This window comes from Corvus moneduloides, chromosome 2 (assembly GCF_009650955.1).
Source record: "Corvus moneduloides isolate bCorMon1 chromosome 2, bCorMon1.pri, whole genome shotgun sequence".
Lineage (NCBI taxonomy): Eukaryota > Metazoa > Chordata > Aves > Passeriformes > Corvidae > Corvus > Corvus moneduloides.
The window spans coordinates 37,756,974-37,775,755 of record NC_045477.1 but is presented as its reverse complement, the minus strand read 5'-3'; the positions used below and the strand labels follow the sequence as shown (position 1 = coordinate 37,775,755).

The window sequence follows — 18,782 nt, the reverse complement described above, 5'->3', positions numbered from 1 at the left end:
TCCCTCTGCCACCCACGCCGTGGCACGGTTTGCCTTGCATGGGACATACAAAGAGACAGCGCCTCGCACCAAGGTCAGCAATCACATGTGCAACACAATAATCTTGCATGGCCTCAATTAATCTCCTTTAGTCCCTCCATCCACAAAACCAAAGACAATGGCTTTGGCTATCCCTGCATGGGAATGCAGGACTGACACAAGTTTTATCTTCATGTTCAAAATCAAAATAAAACATGTTTTCTGCAATTCTGACTATGTATCCAGTACTCCTTGTTTTATGCAACCAATCCCTGATTAAATTGCCATCTCAACACCCTCACAGTATGAGGGCTGCAAGTCTGTTTAGGGTCCTTTTCAGCTCACTGACCTACTTGCCACCAAAAAGACAGGCATTAACAGAACTTCCTCTCTCTTTTAATTTCTGCTATCATCTTCTTTCTTACTGCTGCTTCCCAAATAGAGTTCCTGTAAATTAAGCTTGCTTACCTCTGTCAAGAACTTTCATCCAAAACTTTCACAGAATACAATGCCCAAATGCTCTCAATAGCAGATACCTACAGAAAGAATATTAGCAATTTCTAACCATCCTGGGTCTTCAAATCAAGAGAAGCCTAGCAGTAACGTAGTCTCTCTCATCTGTTTTCCTAAATACCTTTCTTTATTCTTTTCTCTCACCAATATAGTTCTCTAACAGACACTAGTGTGGCAGCACTACTGGAGGTCACTAAACTCACCCAAGATGGTAAGTGGGGAATTTTTTTCATCCAATTCAGATGGCTAAAATTTATGAATCTAATCTAAACTAGTCAACTCCACTGCCATGGTAATCAATGTAAGCAGTATGAATCACCCACCCGGAGTGCCTGGCCAGATACATGGGAAGGAAGGAATGAAACCCACCTGGAAGTGCTTATCATTAACCATAGAGGGAGGCTTGTTACTAAGCTGGGGTGACCTTTCAGGCATGGAATTCCTTTATCTCTAGCTCTGCTGATGATAAGGAGGCCAGGAGACGGGTTGTCTTTGGTGGGGAGGGCATCAGTTCCCAGGACTCAGACAAACTGCAGCTCATGGGTGATATTTGACTACCTCAATATCCGAATCAGTGCTCTTTAGAGAAATACCACATAAGTACTTCGAAGCTGCTATTAAGCTGCTTTGAAGCTGAATCTCTTATAGGAAAGGGAAGAGCAGGAAGGAAACCTTAAGTTAAATCAACATGCACAGTGCTCTAACCAACATGAGTGACTTTTTTAGCACTGCAGTGCTAGGCCAAGCTTATGTGACTTCTTCCCCTTGGACAGAATTGCTGAGCATAGTCTGCTGCTCATCAAAAATCTGAGGACACCTTGGTCCCAGATGTCACTCAACCTGTAGCACTTTGTGGCTGTGAAGAAAGCAAGTTCACCTGCCTCTGCCTTGATTCATTAATTTCTAAAATGGGAGCATGTCAGGATCCTGTCCTAACTGTCAAAACCTTTTTATATGTATCAGTGAAATAAACTACATGTTTGTGGGCTGGAGCTGTGTCTCCACAGCGCAGACATAAGCCTCCAGATGGGGCTGGCTGGGATGGCCAGTGAGACCATACCAGATAGCAGCAGCTCAGGGCTGCTTAGCAGCACTTTGATTTGTTATCAGTCATTCCTATCGAACTGCTCCATAATCTCCTCCTTCTAAAGGTTCATCTTATGCAACACTAAATACCGAGATATAGTAGATGTTTTCTGGGAACTCATTAGAGAAAGCAATCGCTAGAACAAATCAGGATCCTGTGTCTGTGCAGTACTACCACTACTGCAGGTGGAACACAGGCCTGTCCATTTAAATGGGGTATGAGGGCCCAGCACTAATCCCTTCCTAGGAGACAGAGCTTTGGGACTTACTGCTAGGGGTGAGACAAGCTAACATCTGCACTGAAACCTTGACCCTCAGAGATTCTGCAGACTTGTATAATACAAGACAATGCAAGACCTGAAGGTAATAGGCAATAACATCTCTCTCCAAATGAATTTGGGAAATATTCTCTAATGTGTCAGTTTCAGGATTTCCACTTTTCCCTTCAGTTTCTTTTTTCAGTGGAAAAAACACTGGCACACAGGGACAAAGATGGTAAAATGGTTTCCTTGGAACAACTGTTGGTCTGCAGACTTATTTCTTCACTCTCTAACTATGAAGTGAGTATCTTGGGGCAGATTTGAAAGTCTCGATATTATAGAAGATGCCAAACGTTTATATGCTCATAATACAGCCAGCAATGAAGTCTGCTCTATCTCAGGGTCCACACTCTTAGGGAGAAAAGAGTTACTGGTTTTGTAAATGGTGGCAAACCCCACACACCTCATTCCTGTTTTTGTCCCAATGACCTAATGTCAAAGTCAACTCAACAGTGGGCAGGGAAGAGATGTTAAGAGCTAAAAAAAGAATCAGTACAGGAAAGCAAGCTAGAAAAAGGTTTTTCTTTTAAATTAACAGACTGACTGATACCTTTAAAACCCACAGTCTGGTGTGTTTTTAGCTTAATAGTGTGGTTTTGTTTGGCTCATGATAAAGTAACATTACTGCAAATGAAGTGCTCCTGCTGGCAGCGGCGAAAACAAGATGAGTTCGGTCTACAGCGTTTCAGCATCTAGATCTCAACAACCACCTGATTCCTCCAGCTGCACCTGGCGTCCACCTGCTGGAATAAGCAGGTTGAAGTACCTCCATTTGCAAGGGATGGCATGCAACTTTGCATGATGGTTGGTTTTAAAATCCTGCTCTGTTAACAGCAGGCACTCAGCAATCACTTTGCAAAGGGCTCTGCTCCCATCTCCACACATGACATGGGCTTCAGCCTTATTGTCATTGCCCAAAAGGAAGGAAGGAAAGAGCAAATCAACCAGTCACATCTCCCTCAGGAAACACATCCAGAATTAATCCAACTTTGCCATTTTCACAGAATATCAGCCCTAGGACTTCCTAGCAGGTATATGAAAAGCAGATACACCCAAAGACTTAATTTTTCCTTTGGATAGGAAACCTTGCACTGACTTTATTAAGGCATATTTGAGCAAATGCCATGCCACAGGCAGCTCTGGCTGTTTTGAAGGCTGTTTTGATAGACCTAGAGCTGAGTATTACTGCAGATAAAGCTATCCTAAAAATCCAGCCCTGAGCTGTCATTTCATTACGCTCAGAACTGTATAACCAAGAAAGGTTTTCAATTACAACCTGGGTTTACATTTTTGAATATTTGTTATAGTTAGCCCTGGATACTTTGGTGTGAAACTTGATCAACATGTTGATATATGCAGAGATTAAGTCATCCAGCCTCTACTGGCAGGGAAACGAACATTCACGAGAAATCACTATTCCTTTCGTCCAAAATCCAAAGAATTAGTTTCTAATCTCAGTTTCACTGTGATGGATTGAAAATTACTCCAAAATTGCCAAGAACTACTTAACCAAGAGGACAGCAGAAACTAGGACTTCTGCTGACCTTCAGCAACAAATACAGTTACACTGTCAGTACAATAAAGACAGCCCACGCATAAAGTGCACCCTGAAGGTGGCCAATCCTATTATGAACAACTTTAAAACACGTAAGAGCAACATTATTTAAATCCGGTAAGGACGTACTACAATAACAGCCACAATCCTCAATGTACACACACACTGCACAAGAACTCCCACTCCACATAGGATAATGACCTACATAATTTCTGCTTAATGACTCCTATTAGAGCCAGTGCATATCTCCATATAACCCCTGAAGGGCGTCTGCGAGGATGGCCATGAGCACAGCATGCTCTGTGGCTATGAAAAGCTCCCTGCCCAGCCTGCCTGCTGCACACAGCTGCTGTGCGAGCCCCAGCTGCCCAGGAGCACCATCCACCACCATGTGCACTTGGGTTCACCAGCTCAGGCTTCACCTCTGGCTGTAGTTCCTGGTGGCAACATATTAACAACCCTCAAGATGCAGTGTTGACATACACAACAGGACTACCAAAATGAGTAAGGATGCTCCTAGAGCTCCAGCAACATAGCAATCAGGAGAAAAATTAATTTTGATGTGAACGGCTAAGCTCTCTTTTGCACTGGTACATGGAACTGGGGTGGTCTCACTGCGGCTGGGCACTGGGAGGAGAGCACACAGTAGATGGGAGAAAAGCAACAAAAGTGAGAAAGGCATATTATATGCACAGAAGATCACCGCAGGATGCTTCCACTTCCCTCCTTTTGCCAAGACCCTCTTAATGTGGATGTGAGCCAGGCCAGTCCATGGGGCATACACTGTGACAGACTGTTACATTTGCAGGAGTCATGGAATGCTAAACTCATTTCATGAAAGCTTAGGTTAAGGGGAACTTGTGCGTCACAGCAATTGCGAAGCCAAAAGAAAACTTGGAAGAGTTAGTGAGAAAAGTGATGTGAATTTCTTCAAAAAACACAATCCTTTAGCTCATCTGCCTATCGCAATAATGCCTTAGTCAACATTTCTGAGAACAGGTAGAAAAACTGCTTTTATTATTACCACCACCTTCATTTTTATATACAAAACAACAAACCAATAACATAAGGGATGAAGCATTCCCAAAGTAACCAAATTTTGAGAAGTCAAATTTGATTCAATCTCAGCTAGATCCTTTGTACATCACTGTCTCCCAGAATCTATGTGCAGACACATTTCCCACTTGCATGTAGTTAGCTAATGAAAAACTAAGTCTGAAAGCACATTTTAGGTTTGTCAATCTACAAACACCAAACAAAGACATCAGCTATGTTGTTCTAGCCATGCTGAAAATCTCAGGTACTTAAGACAGCTTAAAAAAAAAAATAAATAAATAAACCAGGTAAAGGCTAATATAGCTGAAGTTCCCCATCCATCTTTCTTCTTCTCCCCGTTCCCCAGCCAGATACCTAGCATAGTCCAGGACCCCAAAACTTCCATGTTCCTTTACGCAGTCACCAACATCAGAAAACTGCACCCTCCCACTGTTTCTTTTCCCTATCCTTAGCTCGTCCACATCCATTAACCCACGTCCAGACAGAGCAGTACATTCTACTCACTCCTTGCTTATCTTGAAATCTCTCCTCCCTTTCACTTTTCCCTTAGTCTTTCCATACGCACAATCTACACGTGAACAAGTCAGCTGTGGATCAACTGATACTTGTTAATGTTCAAGAATCATTTTAGCTGTCACTAAACCACTACAGAGAGAAACAGCTCTTGGAAGGGTGTTTCAGAACGCAGCTTCTGAAAACAGCTGAAGAAGCAGAGAGAAAGGAACAGAACTCTGTATCCTGCTGCTCTAACATAGTATGCAGGTCTTTTTGCATACACCATGATAATCCACAGGGAATCACCACTGGTTTAACTTCCAGCAGGGCCCTTCAGGCTCTAGCTGTCAGCGTGATCTGCTGGTTTGCTCCAAAGCAGAACTCAAGCATGCACTGTGCAAGCTCAGAGGAGCAGGGCCCAGCATGAGTCCAGCTACACCTCACCGTGTAAATTCACCCAAAGACAAATCACAGCCAAACAGATGCATCACGGATTGGCAAGGGTCAATCCTCACAGCCCCGACAGCAGCATATGTGCCTCACCATTTACTCCTGACCTCAGGATATGGCTGCAAAAGCACACAGAAAATTGCTTATAGTCCAAATGATCTGAATCACACTGGTTTTTACTCATGCAGTAAACCACACCAAAGGAGCCTTGTGGGCATCTTTAAATACTCCCTGCACCAAACATGCTGGGTAAAGAACCTCCCAAACAGATGCTGCCGTGTGAAGCCGAGGGAAGCGAGCCAGCAGCCTGCACAGGGCAGGCTGGCAAAGCCTCGTCCAATGCATCAAAGGTGATCCAAAGCTCACACATCATTTGGAGAGAACTGCGTTCACATGTGGAAGGTCAATAGTAAGACTTTAAAACCAGTCTGTTCCCTGAAGACTCACAAAAATCCCAGAATTATCCAGCCTCCTGGGTCCAGGCAAGTGGCAGAAGTGCCAAAAGGCTTTACCATCATGATGCCTCCAGCTATTCAGTATCTGACAACACGGAAGGCTTTGGCTACCGGAAAGCAACATCTGCCTTTTCGCTCTGTTTGCATCCCAGCCCTGAATGAAAACCTCCACCTTAAAATAACAATAGTAACAATTACTCCTGCTGTTTGTTGTTCCACCAAGTCCTCTAGCGTCTCTGCCAGAGGAACATTTCCTTCTGGATAGCACAGACTTTTTCCAGGTTTGGACCACTACAATAATATGGACACCCACTATCAAGGGCAAAACAAAAGCAACACTGATCTTTGGGTTGTTTTGTTTTTGTTTTTTTCAAAGTGAAAGAACAAAGAAAAAGGCTGGTCTTCTCTAAAGGAAACCAGCAATTATGCTTCCTTGAAAATCCTAACAGTGAATAGTGGTGTCTCAATTTTCACTAAAAAATATCACAGCAAGCCTCTGGAAAAAATGTCCATGTAAAACCTCAGCTCTGAGTTTATTGACTACCTGTGTATCCATCACTGCACTACAGCAAAAATCCATAAAGCTAGGTCATCCCAACACAAGCTGGCAACTCTACCTCACATGAAATCACACCACAAAGACATAGCCATGCAAGCAGTGACTTCATGCACCTAAATGCAGCAAGAGCTGCCATTGTCTAATTGCCAATTAGAGGATGAATGAAAGAATCTCAAACACCAGCTTTCAAAAAAAACCAAAAAACCAAACCTGAACAACCAACCTAACCAAACCCACCCCACCCATGCAAATCTCAAAATTATTAACTATTTATTTAAATATGGATGCATGGGCTCCTGGACAAACTCAAACACAAAAAGGAAGCTTCCAGAGCATGGCAGCAAGGATAGGCACCCTGAAGGGAATACAGTGAGATTGTCTGAGCAGATAGGGATGGGGTTACGAAAACCAAAGAACTGATAGAATTAAATCTGGCCAGGGACGTAAAGGGCAACAATAAAAGCTTCTACAGGTACACCAGTGATAGAAGGAAGATTAGGAAATACGTGGGCCCTCTCCAGAAGGAAACAAAAGACCTGGTTACCTGGGATACAGAAATGACTGAGGTACTTATGACTTTTTTGCCACAGGTCTTCCCTGTGAAGTGCTCCAGTCCCATCACTCAAGCCAGCAAAGGCAAAGTCAGGGACATGGAGAAGCCATAACCACCCGCTGCAGGACATGATGTTCAAGAGTATCTATGGAACCTGAAGGGGCACAAGTCCATGGGATCCGATGAGCTGCATTTCCAGGTTCTGAGGGAGCTGGCTGAGGAGGTGGCTAAGCACTATCTATCATATTTGAGAAGTCATGGCAGGCCCACAAAGTTCACACTGTGGCATTAAAAAGGGAAAAAAGGAAGATCCATGGAACTACAGGCCAGTCAGTGTCACCTCTGTACCCAGCAAGATCACAGAGCATATGCTCCTCAAAACCATGCTAAGGCACATGGAAAATAGGCAGGTAATTTGTGACAGCCAACACAGCTTTACTAAGGGCAAACGATGCCTGACAAATCTGGTGGCCTTCTTCTTTGGGGACTGTACTGGTGAATGAGAGAAGAGCAACAGACATCATCTACCTGGACTTGTGCAAAGCATTTGATACTGTCCTGCACAACATCCTTATCTCTAAGCTGGAGAGACATGGATTTCATGAATGGACCACTTGGTGGATAAGGAATTTTCTGGTTAGTCAAACTCCAAGTGACATTCCTCAGGGGTAGGTACTGGGAGCAGAACTTTTTATAATTTCTGTCAGTAACATGGACAGTGGGATTGAGGGCACCCTCAGCAACTCTGCAGGTGACACCAAGCTGTGTGGTGCAGTTGAGATGCTGGAGGGAAGGGAGGCCATCCAGAGGGATCTGAACAGGCTCAAGAAGTGTGACTGTGCAAACCTGATGAAGTTCAACAAGGCCAAGTGCAAGGCTCTGCACAGGGGTAGAGCAATCCCAAGCACAAATACAGGCTGAGCAGAGAATGGACTGAGAGCAGCCCTGGGGAGAAGGAGAACTTGGGAATGTTGGCGGATGAAAAACTGAACTTAAGCCAGAAATGTAAGCTGGCAGCCCAGAAAGCCAACCATGTCCTGGACTGTATGAAAAGCAGCATGAAGAGCAGGTTGAAGGAGGTGATTCTGCCCCGCTGCTCCACTCACAAGACCCCACCTAGACCACTGCACCAAGCTCCATGATCCTCAGCATAGGAAAGACATGGACCTGTTGGAGTCAGTCCAGAGGAGGGCCATGAAGATGATCAGAGGACTGGAACACCTCTCCTATGAAGACAGGCTGAGAGAATCGGAGCTGTTCAGCCTGGAGAAGAGAATGCACTGGGGAGATCTCCTAGCAGCCTTCCAGTACCTAAACTGAGCTTTTAAAAAAGCTGGAGAGGGAGTTCTCATTTTACAATGTAGTGATGGAACGAGGGGTAATGTCTTAAAACTGAAAGAGGTCAGGTTTAGATTAGGTATTAGGAAGAAATTACTTACTGTGAGGGTGGTGAGGCACTGAAACAGGTTACCCAGCAAAGTTGTGGCTACTCGATCCCTGGAAGTGTTCAAGGCCAGGCTGGATAGGGCTTTGAGCAATGTGATCTAGTGAAATGTGTCCATGCCCATGGTAGGGAGGTTGGAGCTAGCTAATCTTTAAGGCCTCTTCCAACCCAAACCATTCTAGGATTCCGTGAAATATGAGGAGTCATCAAAAAAATTCACCCTGTAGCAGATATAAAGGCATCCGCTTAAGACTCTGGGTACCATGATTTGTTTAAGCAATGTGGGACATAATCATGTTTAATATCAAAAAGATACCAGTGCAACACATCTGATAGCAAAACTGATATTTATGCTGTCATTATATGGACTTATCACCAAATATAACCTGCACTATCATACGAAGTGCTCAGATAGTTTGAAGGGAAAAATAATACATGTTCAATGCTATTTAGGAATATTAATAAGCTCCTTTTTTTAAGATGTAAACATTAATAGCTGTTCTGAAGAGGGCTTACTTTTAACCTTTAACAACATTCAAGTGTCTGTAATTTTTATCAGATTGTTTGGATTTTGATTGAGCTAAAGTCCTGAAGCTACAATTAAACTTGCAGCTACCTTCTCTCAATAGGCTTCCTGCAACAGCTGGAAGACTCTTTGAAGTCTGCAAAGACATGGAAGAAATATTATTTATGGCTAGTTTGCACAGTGCAAGCAGAAACAAGTTGTGTTTCTGGTGCATTTCCAGTGCTGGTGACAGATCATTTCTCACCAGCACTACAGGAAGTCTTCAAAACTATTTTCCTCTCCCCAGATGCTCTACAGGACTAAGCTAAGAAGATGGAAATGCTGCAGGGCAGGATTTCAAGTGTTCCAAATGGCCCAAAAGCAGTTCTTACTACAATCAGCATTAAATCCCACCACCAGCTCCACTGAAGACAGAAGTGGCCTAACTCAGCCTGTTCATGGCTACCTGCCTGGAAAGCCCACCACATCTCAGGATGGGCTGCTAAATCTACTTAAAAATTTTTTTAAATTTTAAAAATCAGGGATGCCTTTTAGAAGAAGGGCCAAATCAGTGTAGACAGTAGAGAAGGAAGAGGGATTTCAGTCCAGAAGAGCCACCCCACATATTGCCACATCTCTCTGACCAGCTCGGCAGCCAAGGGATGGAGCTGTGGACTCTGCAGGAGCAGAGGGACAACACCACTGGGGCCCTGCAGCAGGGGCTGCACTGGGCTGGAACATGTGTAATGACCAAGCCAACACGTGCTGATGTCAGAGGAAGTTACACTCACACAGTGGAAGCCATACAATCAGTAGTGTCATCATCTAGGAGAAAGAAATAAAATATTGTGTTCTCCCAGGCAAAGCCACTGGCGTTTTTCATTTGTGTTAACTTGCTTTAAGTGCCTGCAGGGTCCATGCCTTTGATTTACTGTGGGTGACAGGCAGTACAGGCATAGACATGTTTAGGTATAATTATTATAGTAGCCAGGCTCATACACCAAGAACAGCAGCAAAATCAACAACAGCTCAATAAGACAATGGAGAATTTTCCAACACAAAACCCTACATCTCTCTACATCCCTGCAACCCTACTCAAAGTCTGCTCCTGACTCTTTCAAGAAAAAAAAGAATGAAATCAGGAAGTTTTCATATCAGTGCTACTAATCCCATGCAACACCAATTTCACCCAAAAAACCCCTTGTAGTTTTCATAGAATCACAGAATCATTTACGTGGGAAAATATGTCTAAGATCATCCAGTCCAACCATTAACCCAGCACCACCAAGTCCACCACTAAACCACATCCCCAAGTGCCACATCTGCACATCCTTTAAATCACTCCGGGGATGGTGACGATTCCCTTGGAAGCCTCTTCCAATGCTCGACAGCCCTTTCCACAAAGAAGTTTTTCCTAATATCCAATCTAAGTATCCCCTGGCATCACCGGACACGATTTCCTCCCATCCTATGGCTTTCTACATTGTAGAAGAGACTGACCTCCACCTAGTTACACCCTCCTTTCAGGCAGTTGTAGAGAGTGATAATGTCCCTCCTGAGCCTCCTTTTCCCCAGACTGAACACCCCCAGCTCTCTCAGCAGCTCCTCATTGGACTTGTGCTCCAGCCCCTTCCCCAGCTCTGTTGCCCTTCTCTGGACACGCTCCAGCCCCTCAATGTCTTTCTGGCAGTGAGGGGCCCAGAACTGGACACAGGATTGGAGGTGTGGCCTCAGCAGTGCTGAGTACAGGGGGATGGTCACTGCCCTGGTCCTGCTGGCCACATTATTGCTGATCCAGGCCAGGATGCCATTGGCCTTCTTGGCCCCCTGGGCACATGCTGGCTCACATTCAGCTGCAGTTGACCAGCACCCCCAGGTCCTTTTCCACTAGGCAGCTTTCAAGCCACTCTTTCCCCAGCCTGCATCACTGCACATGAAGTTAAGAAAAACAAGCAAGCTAAGAACAGCAACTCTCTCACACCACTACTTGATGCATATTCCAGTCCAGCACCCAGCAAGTCCTGCCTCCAGCTCAGCCCTTAAGTTCAAGCACTAAAGAGAATATAGTACTTAGGGTTTAGACACAGAGCAAAGGATACAATTAACAGGGATCATCAACTCTTTGACTTGCACTTATGCCAAAAAAAAACAACAAACCAAACCGCAAACCCAGAAGCTGGAAGTCCATGCAGATCCCAGAGCAGAGGTTTAAACGACAGCCCAGCAGGGTTTGCTCAGATCCCTCTTCACAGCACTGCCATCTTTTGCATCCTGACAGTACTAACAGTGCCCAAAATTTACTTGCCATTAATACACACATCTAGATGTTAACCAATTCATATGACTTCAGGGTCTAATACAATGACTGTTACGATATCTGTAACTTTTTATACTGGGATGAAACGAGGCCTGTGCACTCGTATAAAGTAAGTAGGAATTAGTATTGTTTCATTTTGGATGCATAAATCCTCATAGCAAACAAGCTAAGAAATATTAACAAGGTATATTTATAACTGTTTAACATACTCTATTTAACTCTGTTAAAGTAAGGACATAAGGATGCACATGCAAGACAGGCTACTCAGTTTCACATTAGTTTATATTTTCATTCCTTTTGTCATCATATAGGAGCAAAATACCTAAAAGTCTGGGGTGAATGCATGGTAGAAGAATGTACTGTAAAAGAAAACTGTCTGGACTGGAATTACAGACGTCACAGTGTTTCCACTGGAAAAAAAAATTTAAAAAATCAGACAGATTCAAATACCTCAATCCCAGTCAACGTTTTTGGTATATATTAATAAACCCTCTTCTATTCCACTGAATATAATAAACTGAAGCAACACATTCTTGTTGTAAAGATCAGTTTTATTACATGGCCATGACCTGGACCAGCTTTCAATCAACACTGATTAAATGCATATTCTGATATCCTGTCACACACACACCTTTCAAGTCATGGAAGAACATAGCAAACACTTCCCATTTGTCACTGTCATGTAACATAAAAATTTATCTAGATGCTGTATATATGAAGTGTCTCTGAGAATAACTCACTAGATAACATACACATGGGAAACTCACTCACTGTGCACAGGCTAAGTAGGGTTGAATTAATGAATGCACTGTTGCTTCACATATTGAATGTCTGTCACTAAACCGATAATTTGCAAATGCAGAAGCAGGGACTGGGAGATGCACTGGCTGCAGGCACTGACAGATCCCTCCTCTGCAGTTTCAAGAAGCTAACTGTGCTCCATTCAGAGCTCTTGATCCATGTTCCTGGGAATGACTTCGGACACAAGCAGCAAGACAGTCAGTGTGTGTCCACATTTGGGGTTTTGTTTCCACTCCTATCTGCCCTGATTTCCTTCCCAAGAATGCTGTATTTGTGAAAGGCACAGCATGACATCCTAAGAGACTTCTATCTTCTCTGCCTAACAGACTCAGTCTGGGTGGCAGCAGAAAAGCAAAAGCTTCCCTAGAGAATACACCAGGATTACCAACAAGAAGGGAGAACTACTTCTGGATTGAAGCTTTGGCCCATTGTCCTCTATGGCAAAACTCCCACTGAAGTCAGCATAGCCAGGATTTCACCTCTGTCACATTAATTTTGAGTCCCTGCCCATTCTGCCCTGGAACTTCCAGCCATCACAGTAAGGGTCTTAACAATGCCAAGAGCTTTTGTGTTATGTACTGCATGCTAAAGTCATGAAACCCTTCACATAAGCAAGCAAATACTCATCAAACAGTTAGGAAATTTAAGACACTGCTGTACTGTAAGGGATTCAAACCTGAAGCCAGAAGCATGATGTTTCACACTGGCACACCATTCTAAAACAAACCTTATCCTAACCAACTTTCTGTCCTTCACAAAAACCTGCCTGTAAATACCAGCTGTATGACTGCAGTTGGCATGTGTCGGAAGACATTTTAGAACCCAGCACAGAAATATCTCTGTAGTGGAACAGCACCCACAAACTGCTCCTAACAAGCAATGGCTAAACATCCTAACTCCCTCCTAGTTGTTCATTTCATTCTATTTGACAGAATCCATCAGTCAGAGTACATCAGGTCACAGTAGTGCAACATGGTAGGAGCCATGACAATATAACCTGGTGGAACAGAAGGCCCTTGTGTGAGAAAAGGAGCAAGCCAGCATTTAGGGAAACTGGGGGGGGCTATACGCCCTCCCTGTCCAGCACACAGGATAACAACACAGTAACATAACACACAGTTACGGAATCATCCTAGACACCATCGGCATGCAGGTACGGAGCACAGTCATTACAATGCCAACAGATGCTATGTAAAGAATCAAGCTTTAAAATAAACAGGAACAAAAGTAAATAAAACTATGATTTGCTGCATCAAGGCAAGCACAGCCAAACTGCTGATTTTCTACAACACTAGCACCACCAAAGGATCAGACAGAGGGATATCCATAGTTTGCAGTCCTGCAGTACATTGCCTCCTGTATGGCTCTCTCAACAAGACTCCAGTGTTTTTTGGAACACAACAATCACACCTGTAAGCTCTTTCTCAGTAGCTCCAAGAGCAAGCTAGATCCAGAGGGATCACTCCTTCTCTCCTTGCGCCCACCACCAAGTTCTCTCCAAGCAACGAAAGGAAATTTTTGTTCACATGAAGGAGCAGCCCTCCAAATGTCAGCAGGAAGAGACAGACAAGTACTAGCCAGGCTATTCTGCCTTGTTCTGCTTTCCCAGCTAATGCTTATACCCTTACACAACTGCTCCAGACCGGGAATGAGTCCTCAGTAAAAGCAGAGCATTCAGGCAGCAACTAGAATGGGGCAGCAACTCTCCTCTGCATTCCTCATAGTTCACCCTCTCCTGATTTTTAATTCCTTTTCTGAGAACTTAAACCAAATTTCATAAAGCATTTGCTAAATGAGAGATAAGATAAAACACCTCTGCCTGTGAAGAGGACTTTTTCTTTCTTTCTGCTGGACAGAGGTTGGTTAAGAACACACGAATCCTGATCAAAAGATACATGTACCTCTCTAAGCTGACAGCACTGCAAAGGCAAAGCAAATGAGTACCAACAGAAGCACTACTTTCCTCGAGTCCCTTCCTTTTAATCAAACTTGATGTTTTAGTGCCTCTGCCGGGATGCCAGTGCTGACTTCCCTTTATGGCCCCTGTAGTTGCATTTATTTTAATTGAATCTAGGACTAAGGACACTCGGCAACGCTTAATCCTCCCAACAACAAAGCAAGGGCACTAAACCACCATGAAAAATAGTAAGAAAAAAAATTAAGGAAAGAAAAATTAACAAAATGCACTGATGCATTCCTTGGGGCAGCGCGGCTCCCTTTTCCCCCTGCAAATAATCCAGCGGGATTCAAAAAGTGGGCAGGAGAGGCTGGATTACTTCCTTTAATAGCAGAAGTTAGAGCTGGGAGAGCCACGTTTAACCCACCGCCAGCCGGAGCAGGTTCCCTTCCCAGGGATTCACACCCCAGGCACGTCCCAGCCCTTGCACACACACACACGGACAGACACACTGACACACGGTCCGAATTTCGGGGCGCGCAGAGGGCGGAGGGGATGGGGAGCCCGCAGCGAGCGGCCCCAGCAAAGCCCGGCAGGGACGAGGGGACACGGCTGCTGCCCCCACTGTCCCGGACAGAGCGCTCTCCCAGCTCCAGCCAGCCCCCCGGCGCCGGAGCCTGAGAACGGGGCGAGCCCTCCCTCCTAAAAACATGGAGGAAAAAATAGACGGACAAACAGATAGACAGACAGACAGATAGAAATACGAACAGGCAGGTCCTCCGGTAACACCCGTCTCTCCCCAGCCCAAGCAGCTGCAGCCAGTCCCCAGGCTCAGCCAAGAGCAACTGCAGCTGAAGAGCAGCGACAGACACGCACACCCCCTCGCCCTCGCTGCCACAAGGTAAAAAACAAAATATTCAAAACCCAAAAAAGCTGCCGCCAACAAAAAACTACAAAATAAAAGCACTTAAAAGGCGGCGAGGAAATTTTTAAAACATGAAAACCCAGCTCTTGCCCGCTTGCGAGCTAAACCCCAGCGCGAAGTGGGGAGCGCACCCGGGGCAGCCGCCCACTGCTGCACCTTGCAGGGCAGAGCAGGAGCGCGACCGGCCGCTGTCAGGGGATGGGAGCGGGACACGAGCACAGTGCAGGGACAGTGCGCGGCCGAGTCCCCGCAGCAGAAGTTTCACCGAGTCGCGGCCGCAGCCCCCGGAGCCCCCGCGCACCGCCGAGTTTACCCGGCGGAAAGTTTCTCCGCCATCGCCTCCGCGCCCCTCCCCGAGCCCCAGGCGGGTACGCACCGGCCGGTTCAGCTCCGGGCGCTGCCCCACCGCTTCCCACGCTGGGTCTCCATGCCGCCTTGGGCGCCGCCGGGCTGTGGCAAGGGGCGAGGAGAGACGGCAGTGGGGCGCTCCCCGCCCGGCGCCGCGCCGAGCTCAGCGCAGCGCAGCCCAGCGCAGCCTGCCGGGAGCGCGGCCCCCGCCCGCCTCCCGCCCGCGGGGAGGGACCGGAGGGACCGCGCCGCCGCCGCCGCCGCCCGCCCCGGCCCCGGCCCCAGCCCCGCCCGCCGGGGGGTTCCCACCGCCCGGACCCGGCGCAGGGGAGGTCGAGGAGGCGCTCGTGGAACGTCTGTCCTACAGTGGCCTCGCTCAAGGTCATCCGCTCCCGGCAGGGCGTCGCGTCGCCCGGTGTCCCCCGCTGCCTTCAGGGGTCCCCGCTGCTCTCCTGCCGCCGGGCGGGCGGGCAGTGCCGGCTCTGCGCTCACCGGCTGCCGCCCCGTCCTTACCCGGCGCGGCTTCCCCTGCACCCCGAGCCCTGCCGGGAGCCGCGCTGGGCGGGCGGTAGCAGCCGGGTCCCCGCGCAGAGCAGCGCCAGCCCGGGACCCTCCCGCCCGCTATCCCCGGGTGGCCGCTGGCTGAGCACGGGGACACGCTCCGGGGTGGCAGCCCGACCGCAACCTGCCTGCGAGCGCAGTTGGGCGGCTGAGCCAGGGGTCTGTGAGAGTCTGTGACACTCTGCTGCGAAAGCTACACCTGTCCAAAGAGCTGGTCCCTTTGGCTTTAGAAGGGAGGAGATATATCTAGTGCCTTCTGCGCTTGTGAATTTATATCCAAGTTCTCACTCTACCTATTTTAATAGGATGTTGTGGTGAGGCACCTGTTTGATCACCTGTTCAGTTCGTTTCCTTCACTAGCGGTAGAGGCCAGGCTCCTGCCTGATCACGTATGTCATTCAAGAGAGAAAGAGATCACTTTGACATCTTTTTTCCTTTTCTTCTTTTTTTTTAACAATGTCTACCTTTAGCTATTTTCTCCTCTGCAAGAGCTTTGAAATGCTGCTACTTTTGTTTGTTTTCTAGTCTGCTGTTTTCTCACTTTGTCCATGCCTCCCACTTGGCTGCATGTCAAAACTGCTAAACCCAAGTACAGGTAAGAAGGTCCCTGTGAGGAGCGGAAGCATAGCGCCCATCACTGGTTCTATAAAACACTCATGCCCCAGGCAATTTGCTGCTGTGATTTGGTGTGAAGGTGAAAAAACAAGTAAGCAAACAAAACCAGCCAGCAGTTCCACACTAATCGCAGGGTGCGGGGTAATAACCACAAAGCAGGAGGGCGTGGTCTGCTCTGTGTAAAAGGAGAAGGAAAATAAATAAAAAACCTGCTTGTAAAATTTAGCAGCTGAAATTAAAAGTTCTGCAATGGAAGCATGCACCAAAACCCATTAGCTTTGTCTAAATTCTACAATAGAGCTAATGATTTTACACCCACCACCTGGTTGCACTGGCCATGGAAGGTGATCTTGGTGCATTAAAAAGCTATTTAGAAGTCACAAGTTCAGAGCCTCACTGTGGCACTCACTAAATGAACACAGCAAGAAGATGTCCTATTCCAAAAGGCCCATAATCCGCATCAACAAGACAAATTTAGAGTGGGAGGAAAGTGTATTATGCTGCAGATGGCACTGAGAAAGAAACCGATTTGCCCAAGGTCATGCAGGAAGTCTGTGGCAGAGCCAAGAACTAAACAGAACTCTCCTGAAACCCAGACTAAAAATAGTGCTTGATAATTACACATGAACTCCAGAAAACACACATTACACAGATGATCATCTTTTGACCAGTATTTTGGAGTTATTGGGCTCCATTTCATTATAATTTTCAACTGCACTGATAACTGAATGGTCACTTTCTAAATTTAAACCACATTATTTGAAAGTCCTCTACCCAGAAATTCATACTGTGGAACAAAAGGCACTAACAGATAGCATCTGGGCCAACACAGATGCTTTCTGAGTGTGCCTGCTTTTGCTACCCCATTCCTCAAGCAGAACCAGAGGGTGTCCAGATCTTAGTCCTGGGAGGGGGAGATGATCCTGCTCCTCACAGTGTTTTCCTTAGGCTCTAGAGGGGCTGTGTTGTCCTTACCTACACTTTCCCTGGCAGAAGCATCCTGGATTTAATCCCATATTCCTCCAGCCCCTGTTTAGCCCCATTAAAATGTGCCCTGGTGTACAGCTTTCGTTTGCTCTTATGACAAACCTGTCTCATGTGTCAGAACGTGCCTTCCATGTGTCCTCTTCCTATTTCAGCTCCCTCTTACTGGCTTTCTTAGCCAATGCAGAAGCATTTCTTGCAATGCAAAACCCACACAAGCAGAAAACAACAGTAACATAATTTGGCACCCTTCAGGCACCCTTAGTTGTCACTTTAGGAAAGTTATTTACACATATATTTAGTGGATTTTACAATGTATAAATGCTAGTGAGTATTAGCAGAAGCTGTTTTCCTAATTAATCAATCCTACCAGCATGGTAATGATTTCTGTTGTTCTTCTGGAGCTTCCTCCAGCAGGGAGTGAGCTCTGTTGATTAACAAGACCATTTTGCATGTATATAACATTTTTGTTCATCTATAACAATCTCATTATCTTTTTTTGTTTTTTTCCTCAAGGAGGTGAGCAGTTCTCAAATTATGCTTAAGGAATAACTAGGGCAGAAAGAATCATATTGTCTCCCATATCACCATTTTATAGTTGTGTATCTGTCAGGTTCAGTAAAATCTACGTTATTGTGCAAGGTGATTCAGAGCAGGTTGAATAAGATGCCCCAAATCAAGAGCAAGACGGGGATGGCCAGGAGCATAGCTCCTACCTTCACACCTCAGAATAACTTGCTATTTTACAGCAGGTCTTTAAAGGTGAAGAGCTTCAAATGCTTGTTTAACATCTTTGTAGCTGGCAAGGATGGTAGAACTGAGGGCACCCTTGGCAAGTTTGCTGACAGCACCAAGCTTGTGGTACAGTTGACATGCTGGAGGGAAGGGATGCCATCCAGGAGAACCTGGACAGGCTTGGGAGGTGGGCCTGTTGTGAACCCCATGAAGTGCAACAAGGCCAAGTGCAAGGTCCTTCACATCGGTCAGAGCAATCCCAAGCACAAATACAGGCTGGGCAGAGAATGGATTGAGGGCAGCCCTGAGGAGAAGAGCTTGGGAGTGTTGGTTGATCAGAAGCTCAACGTGACCCAGCAATGTCCCAGCTGCGTGAAAAGCAGCATGGCCAGCAGGTTGAGGGAGGGGATTCTCCCCCTTTACTCCACTCTTGTGAGACTCCACCTGTAGCACGTCATCCAGCTCTGAGGCCCCAAAAATAAGAGCAACATGGACTTGTTGTAGTGAGTCCAGAGAAGGGACACCAAGGTGATCAGAGAGCTGGAGTACTTTTCCTGTGAAGACAGCTGAGAGAGTTGGGATTGTTCAGC

The 18,782-nt window shown here is 46.1% G+C and overlaps 1 protein-coding gene across 1 annotated transcript in view; it reads right to left on the bottom strand.

The window, feature by feature from the left end:
• FAT3 (FAT atypical cadherin 3) overlaps positions 1–15,470 on the bottom strand; it is a 408,107-nt gene extending 392,637 nt beyond the window's left edge. The window contains exon 1 of the mRNA XM_032099136.1: positions 15,326–15,470. The gene's annotated coding sequence lies outside the window, so the exon portion shown is untranslated. The remainder of the gene's footprint in view (positions 1–15,325) is intronic.
• Positions 15,471–18,782: the final 3,312 nt, after the last annotated feature.